This window comes from Electrophorus electricus, chromosome 13 (genome assembly GCF_013358815.1).
Source record: "Electrophorus electricus isolate fEleEle1 chromosome 13, fEleEle1.pri, whole genome shotgun sequence".
NCBI lineage: Eukaryota > Metazoa > Chordata > Actinopteri > Gymnotiformes > Gymnotidae > Electrophorus > Electrophorus electricus.
The window spans coordinates 1,621,065-1,641,064 of record NC_049547.1 but is presented as its reverse complement, the minus strand read 5'-3'; the positions used below and the strand labels follow the sequence as shown (position 1 = coordinate 1,641,064).

The 20,000-nt window shown below is 41.0% G+C and overlaps 1 protein-coding gene across 2 annotated transcripts in view; it reads left to right on the top strand.

Moving 5' to 3' along the window:
- Positions 1-20,000, top strand: part of ank3a (ankyrin 3a) — a 99,667-nt gene that overhangs the window by 1,122 nt on the left and 78,545 nt on the right. The gene's annotated exons all lie outside the window — the stretch shown is intronic.

Below are 20,000 nucleotides of genomic sequence, written 5' to 3'. Positions count from 1 at the left end.
CAGGCACACACACACACGCACACACACAAACACACACACTCACTATAACGCCTGCAGGGACACAGAGGTGCAGAAGTGAACGAGGCAAATTAACCTGAAGATAAAAATTTTGGAATACACTCTCGGAAAAGGATGATATGTTTTGTAATGAGGAGCGGTTCTGTCTTCACAGCTGGAATCACTGGCAAACATGGCTGTCTTCATATTGAGCCCCCCCTTCAGAACCAGACTGTCATGCTCACTCTAGGATTTCATATACTGCATAGTGCCAGATTGTATGTGCACATGCGTGTGTCTGTGTCTGTGTGAGAGTGTGTGTGCGTGTTTTCAGCTGTTTTATATGCAATGATCGGAACGCTCTGATAGTGTGCTAGAGCTGAGAAGGATAAGGTGTGCAGTTTAGAGCAGTGAGAAGGAATGAGAAACGTGAAAACTAGGCAGCAGTGAGCAGGGAAGTATTGACATCCCATTCAGCTCTCCGAGAGAAAGCAGGGAAAGAGGGAGAGACACGGAGAGAAAGTAAGAGAAGGACAGATGTTAAGATGGAGGTTAATGTATTCTGCACTTGTGCATAGAGAAGGTATTAGCATTGGCAAAGTGGGACAGGGACACCCCTTACAACCACACACACACACACTCACACACACACACACACACACACACACACACACACACACACACACACACACACACACACTCACACACACACACAATCACACACACACACACACACACACACACACACACACACACACACACACACACACACACACACTCACACACACACACACAATCACACACACACACACACACACACACACACTCACACACACACTCACACACACACTCACACACACACACAATCACACACACACACACACACACACACACTCACACACACACACACACACTCACACTCACACACACACTCACACACACACACACACAATCACACACACATACACACACACTCACACACACTCACACACACACACACACACACACACACACACACACACACTCACACTCACACACACACTCACACACACATACACACACTCACACACCATCACATATATCAGTGTTGACATTAAAGGATGCAGGCTGTGTTCACACTGTCACATCCATCCAGCAACTCACACTGCAAGAATCCCAGCACATCTACACCTTTTTTCCTGCAGATTAAAAAGTGTTGCCCTGCAGTTTACATTAGCACTGAAGTTAGCCCAGCATCAGACCAAGCTGGAATCAATCAGGAGTTAATATTGCACTAAACTACTGAGCTGGTATTACTCTAGCATTGAGGACGGTTGGGAGGGTTACTTTCAAAATGTATTCCATTAAAGATTACTGATTTGAAAATGTATCCATAACGTAATCCCAACAACGGCTGCAGAAGGTGGCATATCTTAACGGGGGGGGTGTAAGCCAGTGATGTAGGACACGTTTCCCAAAGTTAGTGACCAAATTTAGACATCTAATCTTGCAGAATTCTATAAATTTCTGTTCAATCAGTTGTCTAACAAGATCTTTAAACGATTCAGATGAAATTTGGGAACTTTAAGTTTATAATGACAGATACTATCCCAGACATGAAGGAGTTGTAGGAGTTGTAGCGCAGCGCTGCGTGTTCTACACATTCAGACATTTTATTGCTGCACACTGGAAGACGAAGTTAAGGGTGTAACAGTTCTGTTATACATGAACTAGCTAAACAACATGAGAGTTTCACCAGAAAACCTTCGACAATGTACAGATTCATCAAATTCTCTCAACTGATGAAGGTTTTTCGACTACAGATGCTCTCATTTGTCTATATGATAAGTGGCTCTGTTTGTGTCTTTCTCTGGCAATATCCAGGTTATATTACATACGGACTCCCACTACCTGGATAACAGGTGTGAAATGTGGAAAGCAGGAAGCGGAAGAACATCATGAATCTTGCGGGAGTAGCTTCATAAGCTCTTCCATTCACTATACCGCCATGCTGAGGTTTGGGAGAGTCATCTTCTCTCCTCTACAGGGCAGAGGAGGCAGCTACGTGCACCACACACTCCTTCTGTTTGAGGCTCACTCTACCAAGTGGTTCACGCACGGCTCCTGCTGTTGTGTCGTGTTGCGTGGGAAGCACGGTGGATTAGCTAGTAAAGGTGACGTTGCTGGGTTCTCTAATACCTGAGTGGTTTATATGTCCTTTTTTCCACTTCCAGTCCATCTTTTTGAGTTGATTCCCCACTATAATGCATGCGCACTTGTATGTGCACATTTGCCTTATTTCGTTCACATTGTTCCTTGTGATCTGTATCGCCGTTATTGTCTGTTTTGATCCAAGCTGCATTTGAATGTTAATATTTGGCTATTTGCACAGTTCGGTTGTAGCTTTACAACTAAAGTAATTTTACCTGATGCTGGCTTTCCACAGACTCTACTGGGGGTCCAATTATTTGTGACATTTTCATGTTATTCTGACCGAATCTACCTTTGGCACCATCACGTAGCTGTTTGCACAGTTCGGTCAGAGTTTTACCACGTCAATCATTTTATTTACCTGAAATCTCATGATTGATTTTAGCTTCCTTCTGGCTCTGCTTAGGCCCAAGGTACTTGTTTACTCTGACTGGTTTCCTCTGACTGGTTTCCTCTGACTGGTTTACTCTGACTTACAAATCTCATGTAGCAAAAAGAAAGAGGCATCATGCTTTGTGTGAAACATTTTTTGTATTTCCAGTTTTGCTGGCATCTCAGTTGGGAGATGCCTTGGCAGGGGAGGTTTTGCGAGAAGCGGTTTCTCTCCCATTATTTTTACATTGTTTTTTATATGTTTTGTGTTCTTTGTCTCCTGTCATTTATTTTCAAACTATTATTTATCAGTTAATTGAAAGATTAGGGTTAGCTTAGCATGTGGGGTGTCTTAAATGTGTGCTCCCTCCCTGCAGACATGCCTTATCTAGGAGAGGGGATCTCTCTTAAAGAGCCCAGTTAAAACAGTAAGGAGCTCCACCACCTGTATCAGTGGAAAGCTCAGATTGTTACCAATAAAACCATCACAAGGTATCACAGCTCTCAAGTCTTTGATGCCTATTTTAGTCCATACATCCGTATGCTTTACATGTGCTAACTTGCCGTTCCCAGTGGTACATATGCAATTGTTAGTTCTTAGACTGTCCAATACAAATGTATTTGTTAAGAGTCATACTCCTATCTGGGACAGCGGTGTTTTTTTTTTTCAGATCGGTTTCCTCCACACCTCTAATATGTCCTCCCATATGAGGATCGTAGGCAGGAACGTTAACTGTTGATTAGACCCACAATCAGACCCACAATCAGACCCACAATAAACCTGCTAGCTCATCTACTTTGGTCAGGCTTGTCCAGACCTTTATGTCGGAATTTGCAGTCTCAGACCCTAGGAGAACTTTTTAATCCATCTGGAAAAGTATGTTGTTCTCCCCAGTTTCTCACACTTTTACACACATACAGTACTTCCTTGTAGGTGACAGGTTTCTTCATACCATGTTTTCATGTTCCTGCATCAATAGTTTTTCAGACTGATAACGTACGACAGCCAAATGTCCCATTGCTAAGTATTTTTTTTAATCAAATTGACAAATTGATTTCTATAAGCAAAAACAGAACCCCAAACATCTGTGTCTACTCTCTGAGAAAACCTGAAAGCATACATCAGAGGTGAAATGTTCTTTTACACCACAGATGAGAACAAATTTTTAAAAAGTAGGTTGATATATACTGTTACAGTCCATATATAATGTTAATAATTTGATATATATATATAATGTTAAATTTGATATATGATGTTCCAGATACACAATGGCTTTTTAAATGAATTATTAAATGAGGTACAGTAACTTCCACTTGCAGTCTGATTAGCTATCATAACGTCATTTATCAAATGACTTTGGTTTCTCCATATGAAATTAACTAGTGATATGTCTTGTTTTTTACATCTAAAGCATGCGATTCTGCTTCTGAAATTAAAATCCTACCAGATGCTGGATTCTCATGTGGTAGTCATTAATTAAATGTTTTTTAGTTGTTTGTTGTGAAAAAGGAATTCAAAACCAATGTTTCGGGTCTTTACATATTGTGATACCAAAGTATTTAACTTCAGCTTTGACTGGAATAGTGCAAATGTCTAAATAGGTGACAGATCTAACAGGTAATAATTCACATTTTTGAATATTAAAGTATAAACCAGACGTGTCAGGAAAATAAATCCTCATGGGATTTACAGCATATGAAGTTTGTTGCTTATTTTAACTTGCTTATCAAAACAATATGTTCACCAACAGATATACCTTCTATAGAACTACTTCTAAGATGTGAGGCTAGAATCTGTATCAACAAAAGAAAGACAACTGGTAAAATTGGGCAACATTGTTGAATACCTCTGTCTATATAAAATCTCTGTGATGAACCATGTTGTAGTTGGATCGATACAAAGTCTGGATGGCATTAACAAATTTTGGACCAAAGCCAAATATATTCAATGATTCAAAAATGGATGGAAGATCTATACTATCAAGAACTTTATAAAAATCATGTCCACAAAGCTATTAGCACTCAAACTGCATTAATGAAAGCAAAGAAATGCACGAATCCCCTCAGCAAGACTTACAGATGCATGTCTGTTTCCAGTTACATGTCACACGAAAAAGAAACACACCTAAGAGCTCAACACACAGTGAGCACATATTAAACCTGAAAATAAACAGTTATAACCATTAAAAGGGACAAAAATAAAGAAAAAAGAAAAAGTGATCCTTGTTAAGAATTCCGTTACCTTTATGTAATTCCGTTACCTTTATGTAACGCTGTTACAGTGTATTCTATTACTGTTTAACTCTGGAGGTGAATTCTACTATTGTGCCAGTATTGTGTGGCAAATCTGAGCTGTTGAAATCGAGTTTGTTGGGGTATAAATTACTCTGTAATCTTAGCGTGTAATTTGTTCTTAATTAAACTACAATATCAAGTGTTCTACATCTGTCATTACAATACTTTGTTCCAGTGTTGGCTGCAGATCTGAGCTCCGAGGAAAAGAGATTTCATCCCTGAACTCAGACAGTGCTGCTGTAGACTGAATAGTGCTGCTGTAGACTGGACAGTGCTGCTGTAGACTGGACTAGTCTATAGACTGAATAGTGCTGCTGTAGACTGGACTAGTCTGTAGACTGAATAGTGCTGCTGTAGACTGGACTAGTCTGTAGACTGAATAGTGCTGCTGTAGACTGGACTAGTCTGTAGACTGAATAGTGCTGCTGTAGACTGGACTAGTCTGTAGACTATATTGTGATGTGGATTACATGATACTGAGCTGGTGACTTTTACACTACAGACAGTATTTTGCCATTTTGTTTGATTGAGATATTATTTGTTGTTTGGTTTTTTGGCATGAACTCACTGTTTTGATTCATTTTAAATACAAAAGTGGTGCCAGAGCTTATGCGTGAATGATTGTAACACGTGGCTGATTGACTGGACCAAGGTCACTTGGAGGTTAGCTAGGTGTGTGTGTGTGTGTGTGTGTTTCTGCCAGGGTGCCAACCCTGTCCACAGGACAACGGCACCAGCTGAACTGATATTGACCTTAGATCTACTACTTTTTTGTGTTCATCCGGTGTTGGACTACTGAGCACGCACATGCAGGAGCCGTGGTCTGGCTGTCAAAGGTTTGGGTCAACTCTGGATCCTGGTTCTGTGGGCCCAGTCCTAGTCTTCTAAGACAGCTCCATCACAGTACTGGGAAGCCCTTTATCCATAAGATGAGCTTCCTGTCAATCATGTCATTTCCTACATGTCATGGTCCACACCATCTCTCATAGGCATAACCGATGTCTTTCTTATGGTAAGTGAACATGCCACTGCACAACACTGACAGTTTATGGCACTGTGTAGTGGTGGTAGCTCAGTGGTCAAAGGTACTGTTGGAGCCCCTTAGCAAGACCCTTAACCCTCAGTTGCTCAGGTTGTGTTCAGTCATAAATGTGAGTCGCTTTGGATAATGTGTCAGCCAAATGCTGTTAATGTAGTGTAAATGTATAGTATGTGAATGTAAGCTGTTAGTGGGTGTGGCATCGGAAATGCTGAAGTCCGAGTAACACCGCATTATAACATCAGTACCACAGTGGCGTCAGCTCATACTACCATGATGCAGGATTGGACTGATGTGTGCCAGTAAGAGGAAACTTTGTTCCTGAGGCTCCGTTGGAGAACTGCAGGGAGGATGGAGCATTCTTCATATCCATGCTACTAAATCTCCTGGACCTAATACTACTGTTCATGGCTAAGCACATGGATCTGGTCTTGACGAACAGAGACATGAGGAAATATCTGTTTAGGGTAGTGGTCCAGAATTTCACTAATGTTACATCCCAAATGTATTTGAATGAAACCTGTAACCTCGAGCTGCGGTGTGTTTACATGAAGATTTATCTTACGATCGATGAAGGTGGTGTTTTTGTTTAAACGTGCTGTAACTGACATTACAGTCCTTGCAGACGTATGACAGACTTTGGTATCCAAGGAGACCCTGAACTTCCTTCGGTCCCACACCGTTCAACCACACCATCCTCTAACGCCCTTCCCTGCTAAGACATACACACTGAGCGTTTGGCCAGGCCACTTGGCTTGTTGCATGTGTGTACCAAATTAAGTGACAGGCAGGTAGGACCGCCCCCTTGTATAGAGGCATCCTGATTGGCTAGTTTAGCCTTAGACCTTTATTCTCAGCCCAACAATTTGTGTTGGCTGTAAAGATGCAAAAACAATTTAGCAATTGTCCCAAAAAACAATGCCTTACAGCAACTTTAGGCACTTTAATCTAGCACAAGAAAGACATTAAATAAATTGCTTTAATTTAGAATTGTTTCCATTTCAATTTCATTTAAATATTTCTGAATCTAAAATATTAGAATACAAGGTGGAATGAGTACATTAAGCTATTTTTGATGCTAATTGTACAGTGCTAACCAGCAACACTAGCTGTACCACCGAGATGAATTTGATGTGGGCTGTCATATCTTGAGCACCATCCATGTCCTACTTTCAGGTTCAGGCTTGTCTTGTGATTGACCTTTTGACCTGGAAGTGTTCTCAGTGTTTCACATCCTCATTAACAGTACTCTGTGCCAATCTTTTCCCTTTTCAGTCATGGAATGACGTCTCAGAAGATTTTCTGGAATTGTTTAGGTGTACACCAGCAGTAAGAAATCTGGCATTGTACGACATTCTGGCATTGTATGCCGTTGTATGGTCTCACACTTTTATAATGTTGTAAAGCTGGTCACCAGCTAGAATGTCGGCGCCCAGCAGTAAACAGCATTTAAAGACCTTGCATTGTTGGTCTGCTCAGACAAACCTTACTCAACTCGTCAGTTACTCTCCAGACTCGGATCAAAACTGTGCTGCACTCTGACTCCCAACAGCTAGACTGTAAGTTAACCAGCGCATCTACTACAGACAGTTAGGTCTAATTTATTCACCACAGCCTTGCAGACACACAGTGTGGATTAAATTATTATACTATGAGACATTTCATCTGACATGTATGGCAGTGTATTTAAGCACACTGGTGATCCCTTTATTATGGATAAAGGTTGGTTTGCACTATTTTGACCAAAACAATTGAATTGTTTTTGGGATAATGTGACAAATAACTTGAATAATAAAAACTGCCATGTAATGCGTATGTGTTTGATATTGTTTAGAATGTTTACAGCATAAAAAAAGATTTTTTAAAGTGCTGCTATATTATTACAAAGGCCACTAATGAAGTAGATATTTAGTCTTTGTCATCCGTATTTAATTTAATTTATTTGATAAGGCAGCCTTTCAGTTTTTTAGTGAATTTTTACACATAATTTTGAGAATAGCTAGAGAGTCTAACACTGACTCGGCGCCACATAAATAGGTCAGTCATTCAGTCTTGTTTTCATAACAAACAAACAAAATGAAACATACAAACACGTAAATGAAACAAACAAACAAAAATGAAACATACCACATCACAAACATACATTGTTACATGGGTTCCTCAAAATATGGGATTCTGTCCTTAATGTGATTTAATGAGTGACGAGTTATGTTGATCTCTTAACACAGCAGTTTGGCTGAAAAGGCAAAAATGTGAATTATGAAATTTCTCATTTCTAATCAGTAGATTTCTCCTGTTGATAAAATTCACTCCCAGTTAGAATTTATCATTATATTATACTTTTATCATTATACTGAAATATTTTAGTGTAATGACTCACTGATGCAGCATGGGCAATAAGAGGCCAAATAACATCAGTTAAAGTGATATTGCGTGTCTGTCTGTGTGTGTGTTATGGCGGGTGTAGGTTGTAGGGGCTGAGTGCTTTGTGAGGTTTGTGCCTGGTGGGTACCCATGGGTTGTACACAAAGGCAGAGTTTCCATGAAGAAAGTGAAAACACACACACAGAGGGGGTTGTGATGAATGAGGTTTAATACAATGAAGGGATTAATGGGAGGAGTGAATTTTATGGTGACAGCCGCTTGTGGGCTCACAGAGACAAAACATACACACTTTCACAGTCTTTCTTTTTGCCTCTGACACACACACACACACACACACACACACACACACACACACACACACACACACACATAATAATTCTAAACCACAAAAGACAGGCTGGAGGGGGGAGGGGCCGTAACGTTAGAACGTCTTGGGGGAGGGGTCTAACAAGAGGATCAGTGGCCTTTCTGTGTGTGTGTTTGTGTGTGTGGGTCATGTTTTACTTAGCCCTTCTCCTTTGTTCTAGTTGATCAGTAATTATTCTGAGGTCTCCTGATGCATTTCCCTAATGGTACATTTACGTCGGTGTGAAGCCAAACTCACGTTTTGCCTCCTGCTGTGTGATCTGCACGTTTGTCTCAAAAAACTAAAATTTCAGTCCAGGACCACAAACTTTTTCAGACACCTTCTTCAGTGCTTCATTTATTTTTATGCGTCTCTGTTTTCCTACAGAGTCGTATCGAAAACTACAGGAAAACCTGACACAGCGCTATTAATCTGGCATCGTGTCACAACACCCAGTTCGGTCTGTGGCTTGATGCGGTGAAATATACCACGCAGTACTGACTGAATGTTGTCCAGCGAAACTTGCTTCTTATTTACATAAAATTGAGAAAAAGCTCAACTTTTCAACCCTCTCTTTGCTTGGGTCGCAACACACTCACTCCCACAATACTCCATGCACAACCGCCCCTTGTCTTCACAGAATGGGTGAGAGGTGGTGCAAATACGGCTTGTTTTGCTGCAATGCAAATGTACCATAAGAACAGAAGTATCGTCTCTGATCCACGGCTGGGAATCGGATCAGCTCGTGGGGAGTTTGAGGAGAGCATTTCCTTTTTAATAGTATGGGAATGCTGGCACAGATGGAATTTCACCCCAGACTGTAACCCAGTCAGCCTCGAGACCGGGAACTGCGTCCTGTACACTTCTACAGGTTTTTGCTTTAACACATCGGAGTTTATTCATCGAGTAATTAGCAAAGCCCCTTCGTGAGCTGACTCACGAGTGTTAAAGTAGGAAGAAGTCCGAACCATGAGCTAGGATCCTGGGCAGATGCCAGGGGCGTAACTCACTAACGTGCACATTTATGGCCTGTAGGTTCACTAAACTTGAGGAAAAGGTATCGCCGTGGTCGTTTAAGTTACAGTTATCTGCTGTAAGTTATGTGTAAGTTTGATCTAAGCAAATAAACAGCTAATCTTGTTTTTACATGAAAAAGAATCAGATGAAATTATTAATTTGCTAATGTTCTTCATTTAATCAGGTCTTTTATATATATCTAGTCATTATAGAACATTAAAAATGTCTTGTGAATATTGAGAACATTGCTGAAAGTGTTTAATCTGTAATAAAATCATAGCTGTTGCAATGTCATGTTTTCCAAATTGCGAGAGCAAGACTGTTCTTTAGGTAATGGCCATTTCAGAAATTCCTAAAATTTTCCCAAGGTGTGAATAGCATGAACGGGTCTGCATGCGATAGCGGCTGTTTGTATAATGAATAACCGCTGTTAGGCTGTGTAGAGTTTGACCTAGACGGCTGTGTTGTTGAAGGGTGGGCGCGACTCGCCTGCTCTGTTGTGTGAACCTCGTAAGGGTGACTAAGTCTGCTCTGTGATTGTTCCTTAGGAGGAATCAAGAGTAACTGAAGGAATTCAAGTGGTCCTTCTATATATCATAAATGCTCATTTCTGATTGTTTTATATTACGTTTGACAGATTTACACTTAAGGTTTATATTAAGTGCTTCTATAATTTTGCCGAATGTCCCTGTAGCTGTTTTCTGTGTTACTTCAGATCGCAGGGTTTAGGAGGTTAATCGCGTGCTGGTGTGAATGACAGCTGGTATGCTTTCTCTGTAGGCTAGCCGGTGGCGGGTCTGACTTTACAGGCAAAACACACATGCACATGCATGCAAACACGCACACACAGTTCTGAGAACTGCTACGATAGATGCTTGAACAGACATTGCCGCAGCGAGCACCAAGCATCTGTACGCCTTTTAGGGACAGTTAGTAAAAGACTCAAAAATACAGCTAAACTGCATCACAGATGACACATACAGAATCAGACATTCTCAGTAAATGCCCTAATCTGTGTATGACTGTCAAAATCAATAATTCTGTAGAAAATGAAATTGATGCATTCGATGCCTGTCGTGTCGCATAGCACAGCTCTCTGCAGCTCCTCAGTGGAGGCTATGCTAGCTAAGGCTGCTAATCTCTGCTCCTGCTACGGCCTGTAACAGCAATGTTCGTTAAGGTGGCTAGTGCCTCACACGCCCCCTCCGCCCCCCACGTATTTACCTTGGGTATCCTATGGTTTCCGTGCCCACTTCCTTGCTCCGTCCTGCTCCATAGCAGGACTGTCGGCGCTCTCCGTACTAGTGATGTGTCGTTCTTTGGGGAAGCTGTTTTAAGTGAATAGGTAGAGCCCTGGAAAGCAATGGTGGTGTTTTTTGTGTTTTGTTAAGTGAAATAGTTAGATCTCATAAGGTAGCTCACCTGGAGTTGCCAGAGCCTCAAATGAAACTTCATGTCCACACCTGCTGACTTCAGATTTAGATTGAAATTTGGAAATAATGCTGAAATGTTTGATTAACTGTCATATTTGAATTAGTTGTGCTGTAAATTAATATTGGCAAGTTTGAAAAAGGAAAACAAAACCTCACTGCAAGTGAATGAAAAGCCATGTGGGAGCTGCAAGAACCAGCTGGTATTGGGCCGCTATAGTGTACAGTCTGCAGGACTTGTGTGGCACGCCTTCAGACTGAATTAATAATGCCAGCTACTTTCGAGTGCACTAACACACTTTCTTTTTGTGTTTCTTTGCTTTCCTCGAATAATGTTTTTTTTTTTTCTCCTTCAGCACTCATAAAATCAAACATTATATTGAACAACGTTATTTTACCATCAACACGCAAGTCTCATTTGTATATGTCCCTTTGCTTGAGGGGCCCTGGACATCTGCCTCTCTATGCCTGGTGTGGACCCCCTGCCCTGCTGAGCAGTGACTTCTTAACGTGGAAGAGATGATTCTCAGCTTTGCTTCATAAATGGGTTGCGTGGGTGGTTGTGTTTGATATGTTTGTCCTTTCCAGGCATAGCTGACTGTAAATTTATGAGCATCATCATAAAAGCGAACACACAGAGAAAGAGAGAGTGTGTGAAAAACAAAGAACTTACAGAGCTGTTTCCATACTGGCTGCATCATGGCAATAGCCCAGAACATCTGGGATCTGCTTTAGCCCCTTAGATAAATTGCCGTTTTTTTGTTCTGGCTTTGTTGCGTTTACATGCCATACTTTTCAGGGCCACAGCTGAGCACGTACTTTGGGGTATTTTCTCAGTAGTGGCACTGACCTGGTAGGGTTGTAGATGTTGTGGCGGTACAAGCTGCCATGGAGGCTTCGTTTCCTTCTCTCACGTAGTCATGAAGATAAGCAAAATGCCAAATATCTAAAATCAAAATGAGCGTAATTACAAAGAATAAATCTAAGCAATAAAGGATGTCTGTCTCAAAATCGAAAACAGACTTGATGACAGTGGTGCATAATTTTAAATGGGGCATCCTGGTGTTCTTTGATTGGTTTGCTCTAATTTTCTTAACTAAGTATATTTTCTGATGTTCCTGTCTCACATAAATTCTCTTTATTTGCCACTAGGTATCCCTCTATCCCTTCAGATAACTAATTTGACTGCTGATAAGCTCTCTAATATGAAAAGAATGCAGCTACAGCTGACTAACCTTGAAGGTGTCTCTTAGTTCTATGAGTTTGGTACAGCCTGATGTGAGCTAAATCTATTAGACAGTTTTACTAGCCTCTTCTTGGATCTTGGAATGTGTTTACCTCATCTCTTCCTGATGCTAATGGGATGAGCTTGGCACACTCTTGGTGCCCGTTCCCACTTGTACTCACACACACGCATTGCTCAATTCTCAAATCATATTTCTGATTATTATTCCACATTTCATTTGATCAGAATAATTTCCAATAATTGACAATAACCAGTATGCTCAATAACTAGGATAGCACCATGATTCTTATTCACAGGTTTGGTACAATTGGTTAAGGCTTCATGTGCAGTCATTCCCAAGATATGGGTGAAAATTACCTGATTACCTGCCTCTTCATTTTCCCAATTGAAGTGGGAAAAAGTCATCTTTTTCTCACACTTGAAAAAAAAGAAGATTTTCTCAGTTGAATACCATAGACCTTACTTGAATAAGAATCATAACCCTTTTGTTAATGTACCAATTTTGTAATTTACATGCTTCCTAAACCCATGATTTCTTTAGCTCAGTAAGTAGACAGATACTGTCCCCTTTGCACTGGATCAAATGTCCTTTAAGCTTTTCTTCATCTAGGAGTTGATTTGTTTCAGTTTATTGCAACACATGTACTTAGACTGCTGCTCCTGAAATGGTTCTTGTTCCATGCCATTGACCTAATGTCCTCACAGTCTACGACCCCAATTGTTTGGTGCGAAACTTGTTTCTTGTTATGTTTCCTGTGTGTGTTGTTAGCATTTTCATCCATGTAGAGTGGTTCGTTGGTGAGAGGAGAGGTTACTAGCACTTAACTCCTAAAGGCACAAAAGAATCAAGGACAGAGTGAAGTTACCTTATTCACAGTCCTGCCAGGATCTTGGGCTGAACCACAAAGGCAGATGTGGCTCCACGGGTTCAGTCCAGCAACGGTAACCACTGTAGCTGTTGCTAGGGTTACCTTGTGTAGTCCATGGACCCTAGGTTCTGTCTAATTTCTTTTATGTACCTTCACATAGAGCCAGCTGGCCAGGTTTTACTGTTTTTTAAATTTTTTTTCAGCTAAGTTGGTTTTCATCACCTGGTGATATGAGGCCTGATGTATAGAAGTTAGTCCTTTCAAGTATTTTCACAACTCAGTCTATAGTTGTTTTAACCATGGGCCTAGATTCTCTGAAGATGCTCAGGGAATTGGCATTGGTCTTCCAGTGAGCAATTTCATGTGGCATCAAATGTGCTACGATTTCTTGAGCATCTTACACACATTGGGTTAAGGAGTAATACAGCTATCCAATTCAGTCCAGTATCCAGGTAATCATCTTGGGTATGCCACATCTTGGGGTTACTTTCCTTGCTAAACAACTGTGTGTAATTGTGGTTGGATGGAAGGACCTCCACCAACCTAAAGAATTTGTCTGTTACTACTAGGCAGCATCTATTTCCTTTCTTCCCATCTGGCATGTCCATAAAGCCCATATAAATGTGCTCAAATGGGCCTAAGGAACTTGGGATGTGTCCAATTAGGGGCTGAAATGTCTTATGTACAATGTTTCCTGCAGTGTCAGTTATTAATGAAATTGTCAATTGTGAGTTGCAAATAAGGTGAAAACTGACATTGTATCAATACATCTTCTCCACCTTACGAAGGGAGTCACTCTGTGTGCTCTGCACAACCATTTCACTGGTGCTAGTTTCCATGCCATTACCCTTTGAAACAGGCTTATTTGTTTGTCATATGCCACTCTCCTTGGTAACCTTATTCTTCTGGGTTGTCTGACTATTGTAGGTCAATTAACCCTTGAATTGACAGGTCAGGTTAGCAGGATGAGGTTGTGATTTTAAGATCTTGAACCCATTTCTCATCACCTACCACAGGCAAACCTCTTGAAGTCTCTGCAGCAGCACACATTGTAGCCATAATTTGAGTTAGTGTATATAGTGCAAGAATGTCATCTTTTGCCAATTTGCAGGCAGCAGTAACTGCAACAGCTTGTATGGTTTGTGCTGTAGATGGTTGAGATAGTTGTACAGACACTACTTCAAAGCCATTAGTGTGTCAATCTGGAGCAACTACTATACACCCTACTGTGTATCTCTGGTTGCCTTCCATAAGGTAATGAGGAGCTGTCCACAAAGTAAACTTTATTGCATTATGGAATGGGATTGCAGGATAAGTTGGGTCACAAATTCAGAATTTAAATCTAAATTAATCTAAATTAAGTCTAAATGGAGGGGATGTCATGTGGGGAATCTTTGCAGGATATTTTTATATGTTCATCAGGGTTAAAAATGTTGCATCTCTCTGTTCTTGACTTGGGGCATTAGACTTGGTTGCTCGGGCAGTCCTGTTGGGCATTTGGCACATTGAAGTGTCTCTGGAGTTGGCATCTATGGTATTATGACTACTTGCATGTTGGTTGATTTCTTATTTTCCTTCTTGTTTATTTACTTCAGCCAATTGTGTTTAACAACGTGGTTGACATTGAAAAATCTTTATCTTTTTCTTCTTGTTTCTTCTGTCTGTACCTGTTGACATGATGGACAAGTTATTCTTTTATTGCAGGTCAGGGATCTTTGTTCAGGTCCACAAGATGGATCAGTTTCTCTTGAATGGTTTTCGGTAGAGTCTTTATTACAGACATTAGGAACAATGCTTTCACTGTGTTTCTGTGGTACCATGGCTCAACCATTTCTTGTCTCCATTTACTCTCAAAATCTATGATAGGGTCCAGGATTTCTTGAAGATCAGTGAGCTGGTGGTGCTCCAATCTTGAGGAAAACTTGTTAGAGGGGTAATGTTCCCTTATTGTATTCCACATTTTTGTACATATTAAAAGGTTTCTCATTATCAAGGTTTGTATTAAGAACTACTGTCAGCCTCATGCTTGAGAAAATCATCTTCATCAAGTCTTTTTCCTGCCACGTGTCTCAAACTTGGTTAGCCAGCCTTGTTCACCTGCTTCCAGTTTTGTCATGTCCTTAGCTATTCTTTTCATGTCAGTAAAGCTGATTGGTTCAGTACCGCTGAATTGGTTCAGTAAAGCTGATTGGTTCAGTAAAGCTGGGTTTTTTCTGCTGCTCCCTCCTTCCTTTGGGTGTTGATTTGGTTTAGGGTCGTCTGTAACTTGACCCTCGTCTCCACCTCTTGTTGGACAAGTGTGGGTCATTCTCACCTGAATGTTATGTCACCTTCCATTTCTACCTCTTCTTCCATTATTAGTGGACAGATGCCCACTTAATGAGATGGAGGTGTGGAAGTTGTTCTTGACTTGGAAGCTGTTACATCTAGCTTGAAAGGTTCCATTACCTTTACCTTTTCCTATGTACGGTTTGCTAGTTTCTTAAGGTTTACCAGATAAGTTTATAAAAAAGGTTATCATTTTCTTTTTTTTCTTATTGTTTTTCTTTTACTTCTGGTCTTCAAAGTGTACCTTTTCCAACTAACAAGTTTTTTTGTTATCTGTAGTTCACCTATGAGCGAGGAAGACCTAGGATAGTTATGTTTACCGTCTTCATCAACTATATCACTGTCTACGTTCAGTACTGATATCCAGGATGAAATAGGTCTCATCTTCCTTTCTTACTCATTGTGTAGTAAGGTGTCCAAAAATACTGGCTGGGTTCTCTACGGCCCACACACCTTGCAATGTCTGATCTTTAAGTCGTGACCTTCTAAGCATAAGTGAGTAATTAGTTTTCTCAAATTACGCAGCGTATGTCTTCACAGTTGGCCAGTTATGTGCACTAATATCTGACGTCTGTAGAATGACCTCTTGTGGACACTTTTAATTCTCTCTCCTTTTGGAATATTATTGCCATTACTCATTTTATTAGGTTTTTTTCCCCATAACTTGGGTGCCATATAATGGTACGTAAAATATAACAATTATGTTTTCTCTCACCATAGTCCATAGGGTTCAATTATTCACTTGTTTACTCATACAACCAAAAGATGCCTGTCACACTTTACAACCCCAATAATGCAACAACAAAGTAATACAACAAAAACATTCAATGAACACAAACGCAAGACCTTTTATGCAAACGGAACAAATTGTACCCATGACGTGAAACCCAAATAAAGCATTTACTGGAGTTGAAACTATTGAACTGCCCATGGATTCTCTGAAGACAGGATCGTCAACACATTTGCTTCTGTGCACTTTTCCCAACACCAGGCCTTTTATGCAAACAACTTGAATTGTACCCTCTGAGAAAAAACCCTTTTCTTAACAGTCACCCAGTTTCAGAGTAGGAATTTCAACCAAACACAGCAGTGAGGCTCTTTCACACTCTTGCTCTCCACTTCTGCCTAGAGTCAATCAGCCTATTTATAAAACACAGTGACAGATATTTCATATCAAAATGAACGTCAATACAAGGAGTAAATGTAAGCAACAAAAGAAGTCAGTCTCGAGATCGAACACAGACTGGCTCACGGTGGTGTGTACATACAGGATTCTCTAAAGATGGGATATTGTTGTCTTTTCTAATTGGCTTGCTCTAATTTTCCTAACTCGCTTGAATTCTCTCTGTTTACCACTAGGTGTCCCTTTATGTCTCTGGATAACTAATTTGACCATGGAGGACTCCAGTAATCTAGTTTACCAGAATCAGATGGTCAGCTAGCTAATTTGAATATCAAATCAAAGTTTATTTGTCACATACATAGTCATACACAGAACAGAATGCAGCTGTGGCAGACAGGACCCATGTATCGGATCTGGCTCAGTCTTGGGGAAGTCTCCGTTCTCCTCCCTCGTCAGTACTGACATACAGAGGTCGGTGAGTTTGGTATGGACTGGTATGAGCCAAGTCTATTAGTTATTTGTACTGGCTCTTCTTGGGTCTTGGAATGTGTTTAGCCCATTTCTTCCAGAGGGTGATGAGTACAGCATGGCACATTTCTGGTCGCACACCCACAGCTCAGTAAAGCTTTACCGGCTCGAGTTACATTTTTAAAATATAGAAATCGATTGTATGTAAATGTAATATTTACACCATTTCACTGAGACTTTAATCCAAAGAGACTAACTGAACACAACTTGTGTAATTGAGGGTCTTGCTCATAGACCCAACAGTGGCTGCTTGACAGTGGTGGGACTTGAACCAGCAACCTACTGATTATTAGTCAAGTACCTTACTCACTGAGTTACCACCACCCCACAAGCTGAACTAGACTGTATCCTACAGCAATCCAATTATTACTTCACCCGTAATAACCCCTGAGAACCTGCTACCTCCTGAGAATAGGGGAGGTTAGTTTGGCCCTCCAGAAGTCTGGTTCAGCGAGCTCCAAGACCCCCCCAGCAGGGTTGAGAATGGACTGCTACCCATAAACATGCAGCCAAGGCTGTACATGTCGTCAGGAAGTGACTATTGCACAGGAACACATGGGCTCTGTAACATATTACTGTTCACCACAAAGTGTTTCTAATGAATAACATTTGTAATAAAGTTATAGTAAAGTGTTACTGAAGTTTTGATATCTTCATTAGTTTGCTTTTGTTGTTTATCTCAGTTTATTATCATCTTTTGAATTGTGCATAAATAATTTAAATTTTGTTTTTGTTTTCTGTTCTTTCCATGCTAGTTTTTGTTAACCCTTGTCAGGGTTTATTTTATTTCCACTATTGTAGTGGCTCCATTGTGCCTCAACAGAGAATTATATTGAAACTTGCCACTTTTTATCTAAAATGAAATAAAATGTCTTTTGTTCAGGCTTCTGAGAGTTGATGAATAACCAGTCAGTTAATGTAGATAAAACAAAGGCAAGTTTCCTTCCTTCTGTACAGGAGGGAGGGATGAGCCTGCAGTGTCCTAAGACCGGAGTAGCATATAATGCCACTGATGTGTGCTAGGGGACTTATGAAGGTGAAACAGGGTGTGTGAGCTGTCTCAGTCTAAATGTAAGTGTGTGTGTGTGTGTGTGTGAGTGTAGTCTGTATTTGTTTGAATAAATGAGGGTGCTAATTTTCAACAGATCATTCATTTTCCTAAACCATCAGCCGTACAGAAAATGGCCACCTTCGAGTCTGTGTGTGTGTACCATAGCCCAGCAGGGGTGTTAATGAGTTCACTGCTAACCTTGGCAGAATTAGGTTGTGTCTGTGGATGATAATTGTTGTGCTTGTTCCAGATTCATTGTTATCATAAATGGGTGATAATCTGTGTGTGTGTGTGTGTGTGTGTGTGTGTGTGTGTGTGTGTGTCCTCCCCTTCCTCCTTAGCCCTCACTCAGGTTTGTGTGCTCTGAGCTGAGAGAGGCTGAGAGGAGAACCTCACGGCTCCTCTCTGGAGCTGTGGGGGTGCACATGAATGCTAAACCAGGACAGCCCAGCCTGCGCTCCGCTCTGCGGAGCACTACCCCTCATCACCTGATTACCTGCCTCTCCCCGGAGTGGTTTGTGTGTGTTAGAGATGAGAAAGCACTCCTCATCTGAATTTAAATATGAGAATGTGCTGCTCTGATGCTACTGACATGAGCTAGTGAGTAGGATAGTCATGTGCAAAAGTGAATTGTAGAGTGGTAGGACGCTGAATGCCTCCTACACCGTTCCGCTCACTTTGGGACATTACGCAGTTTACATGGGAGCACCTGCATGGACCAAAAAAATAAACGTACACATCACTGTAAATCCACTGAATAACCCCAAAAGAAGCTGTGTCAGGAAATTACATCAGCATATGATTGAATCTTTGGACCGCCTGACCCTGTGACCTCAGAGGTTAAGCAGAGGACAGATCTCTTCAGAGACCCGTCAGTCTCTCGTCTGAATCATGTGTTGGTGAGTGAGAGGTGTGGGATTGAGAGGGGTTATGACTTAGTGTTTGTATAAAACGGATGTCTTCTCTGAGTTTATCTCCGAGTGTAGCTTTTCCGCCACTGCACCTGGTTTGTTTGTATTTCTTTAACGCTACATTGTGGCTGTTGACGTCTGTTATTAGAGGTGATATCCGAATTGAACTGATGAATGAATTAGACTGAACTGAGTTGACTAGAATTAAGTTAACAGGCGTCATTGCTCTGTGTGTGTCCTTCCCTTGTCTGGCTTCCTTACTAAATTAATATTGATCAGTAAGTGAAAACTGAATGTCACTTCTAGTGGACAGTGTGATCAATGGATTCCGATAGTGTGCAGGTATCCAGTATTTTATTTTTATATTAAATATTAGTTGTTGCTCATAGCAGGTTGTGGATATAAGCAGGAAGTGTCAAGGAGGAAAGAGGCAGGTGTGCTTGATTTATCTGGTGTGTTGTAAGAGATGCAGGACTGACATTGATAAGAGCATCAACACAGGGTGTGTTACGGTGTTGGGATAGCAAAGACAATGTTACTGTGTATGTGTGTGTTACAGGGCGAGTGTGTCTATGAGGTCACAGAGGGGAGTAATGCAAGCAGATGGCCTTTCTCTCCCCTCTCATCTGGCACTGTCTCTGTGCCAGAGGATTACACACACACACGCGCGCACGCACACACGCGCACACACACACACACACACACACACACACACACACATGCGCGCGCACGCACACGCGCTCACACACACACCCACACACACACACACACACACACACACACACACACACACACACACACACAATCTATAGTCAGTTCCTGATTAGCCTGAATATAGCATCAATAGTAATTGTTATTGTTGTATTTGCTAAG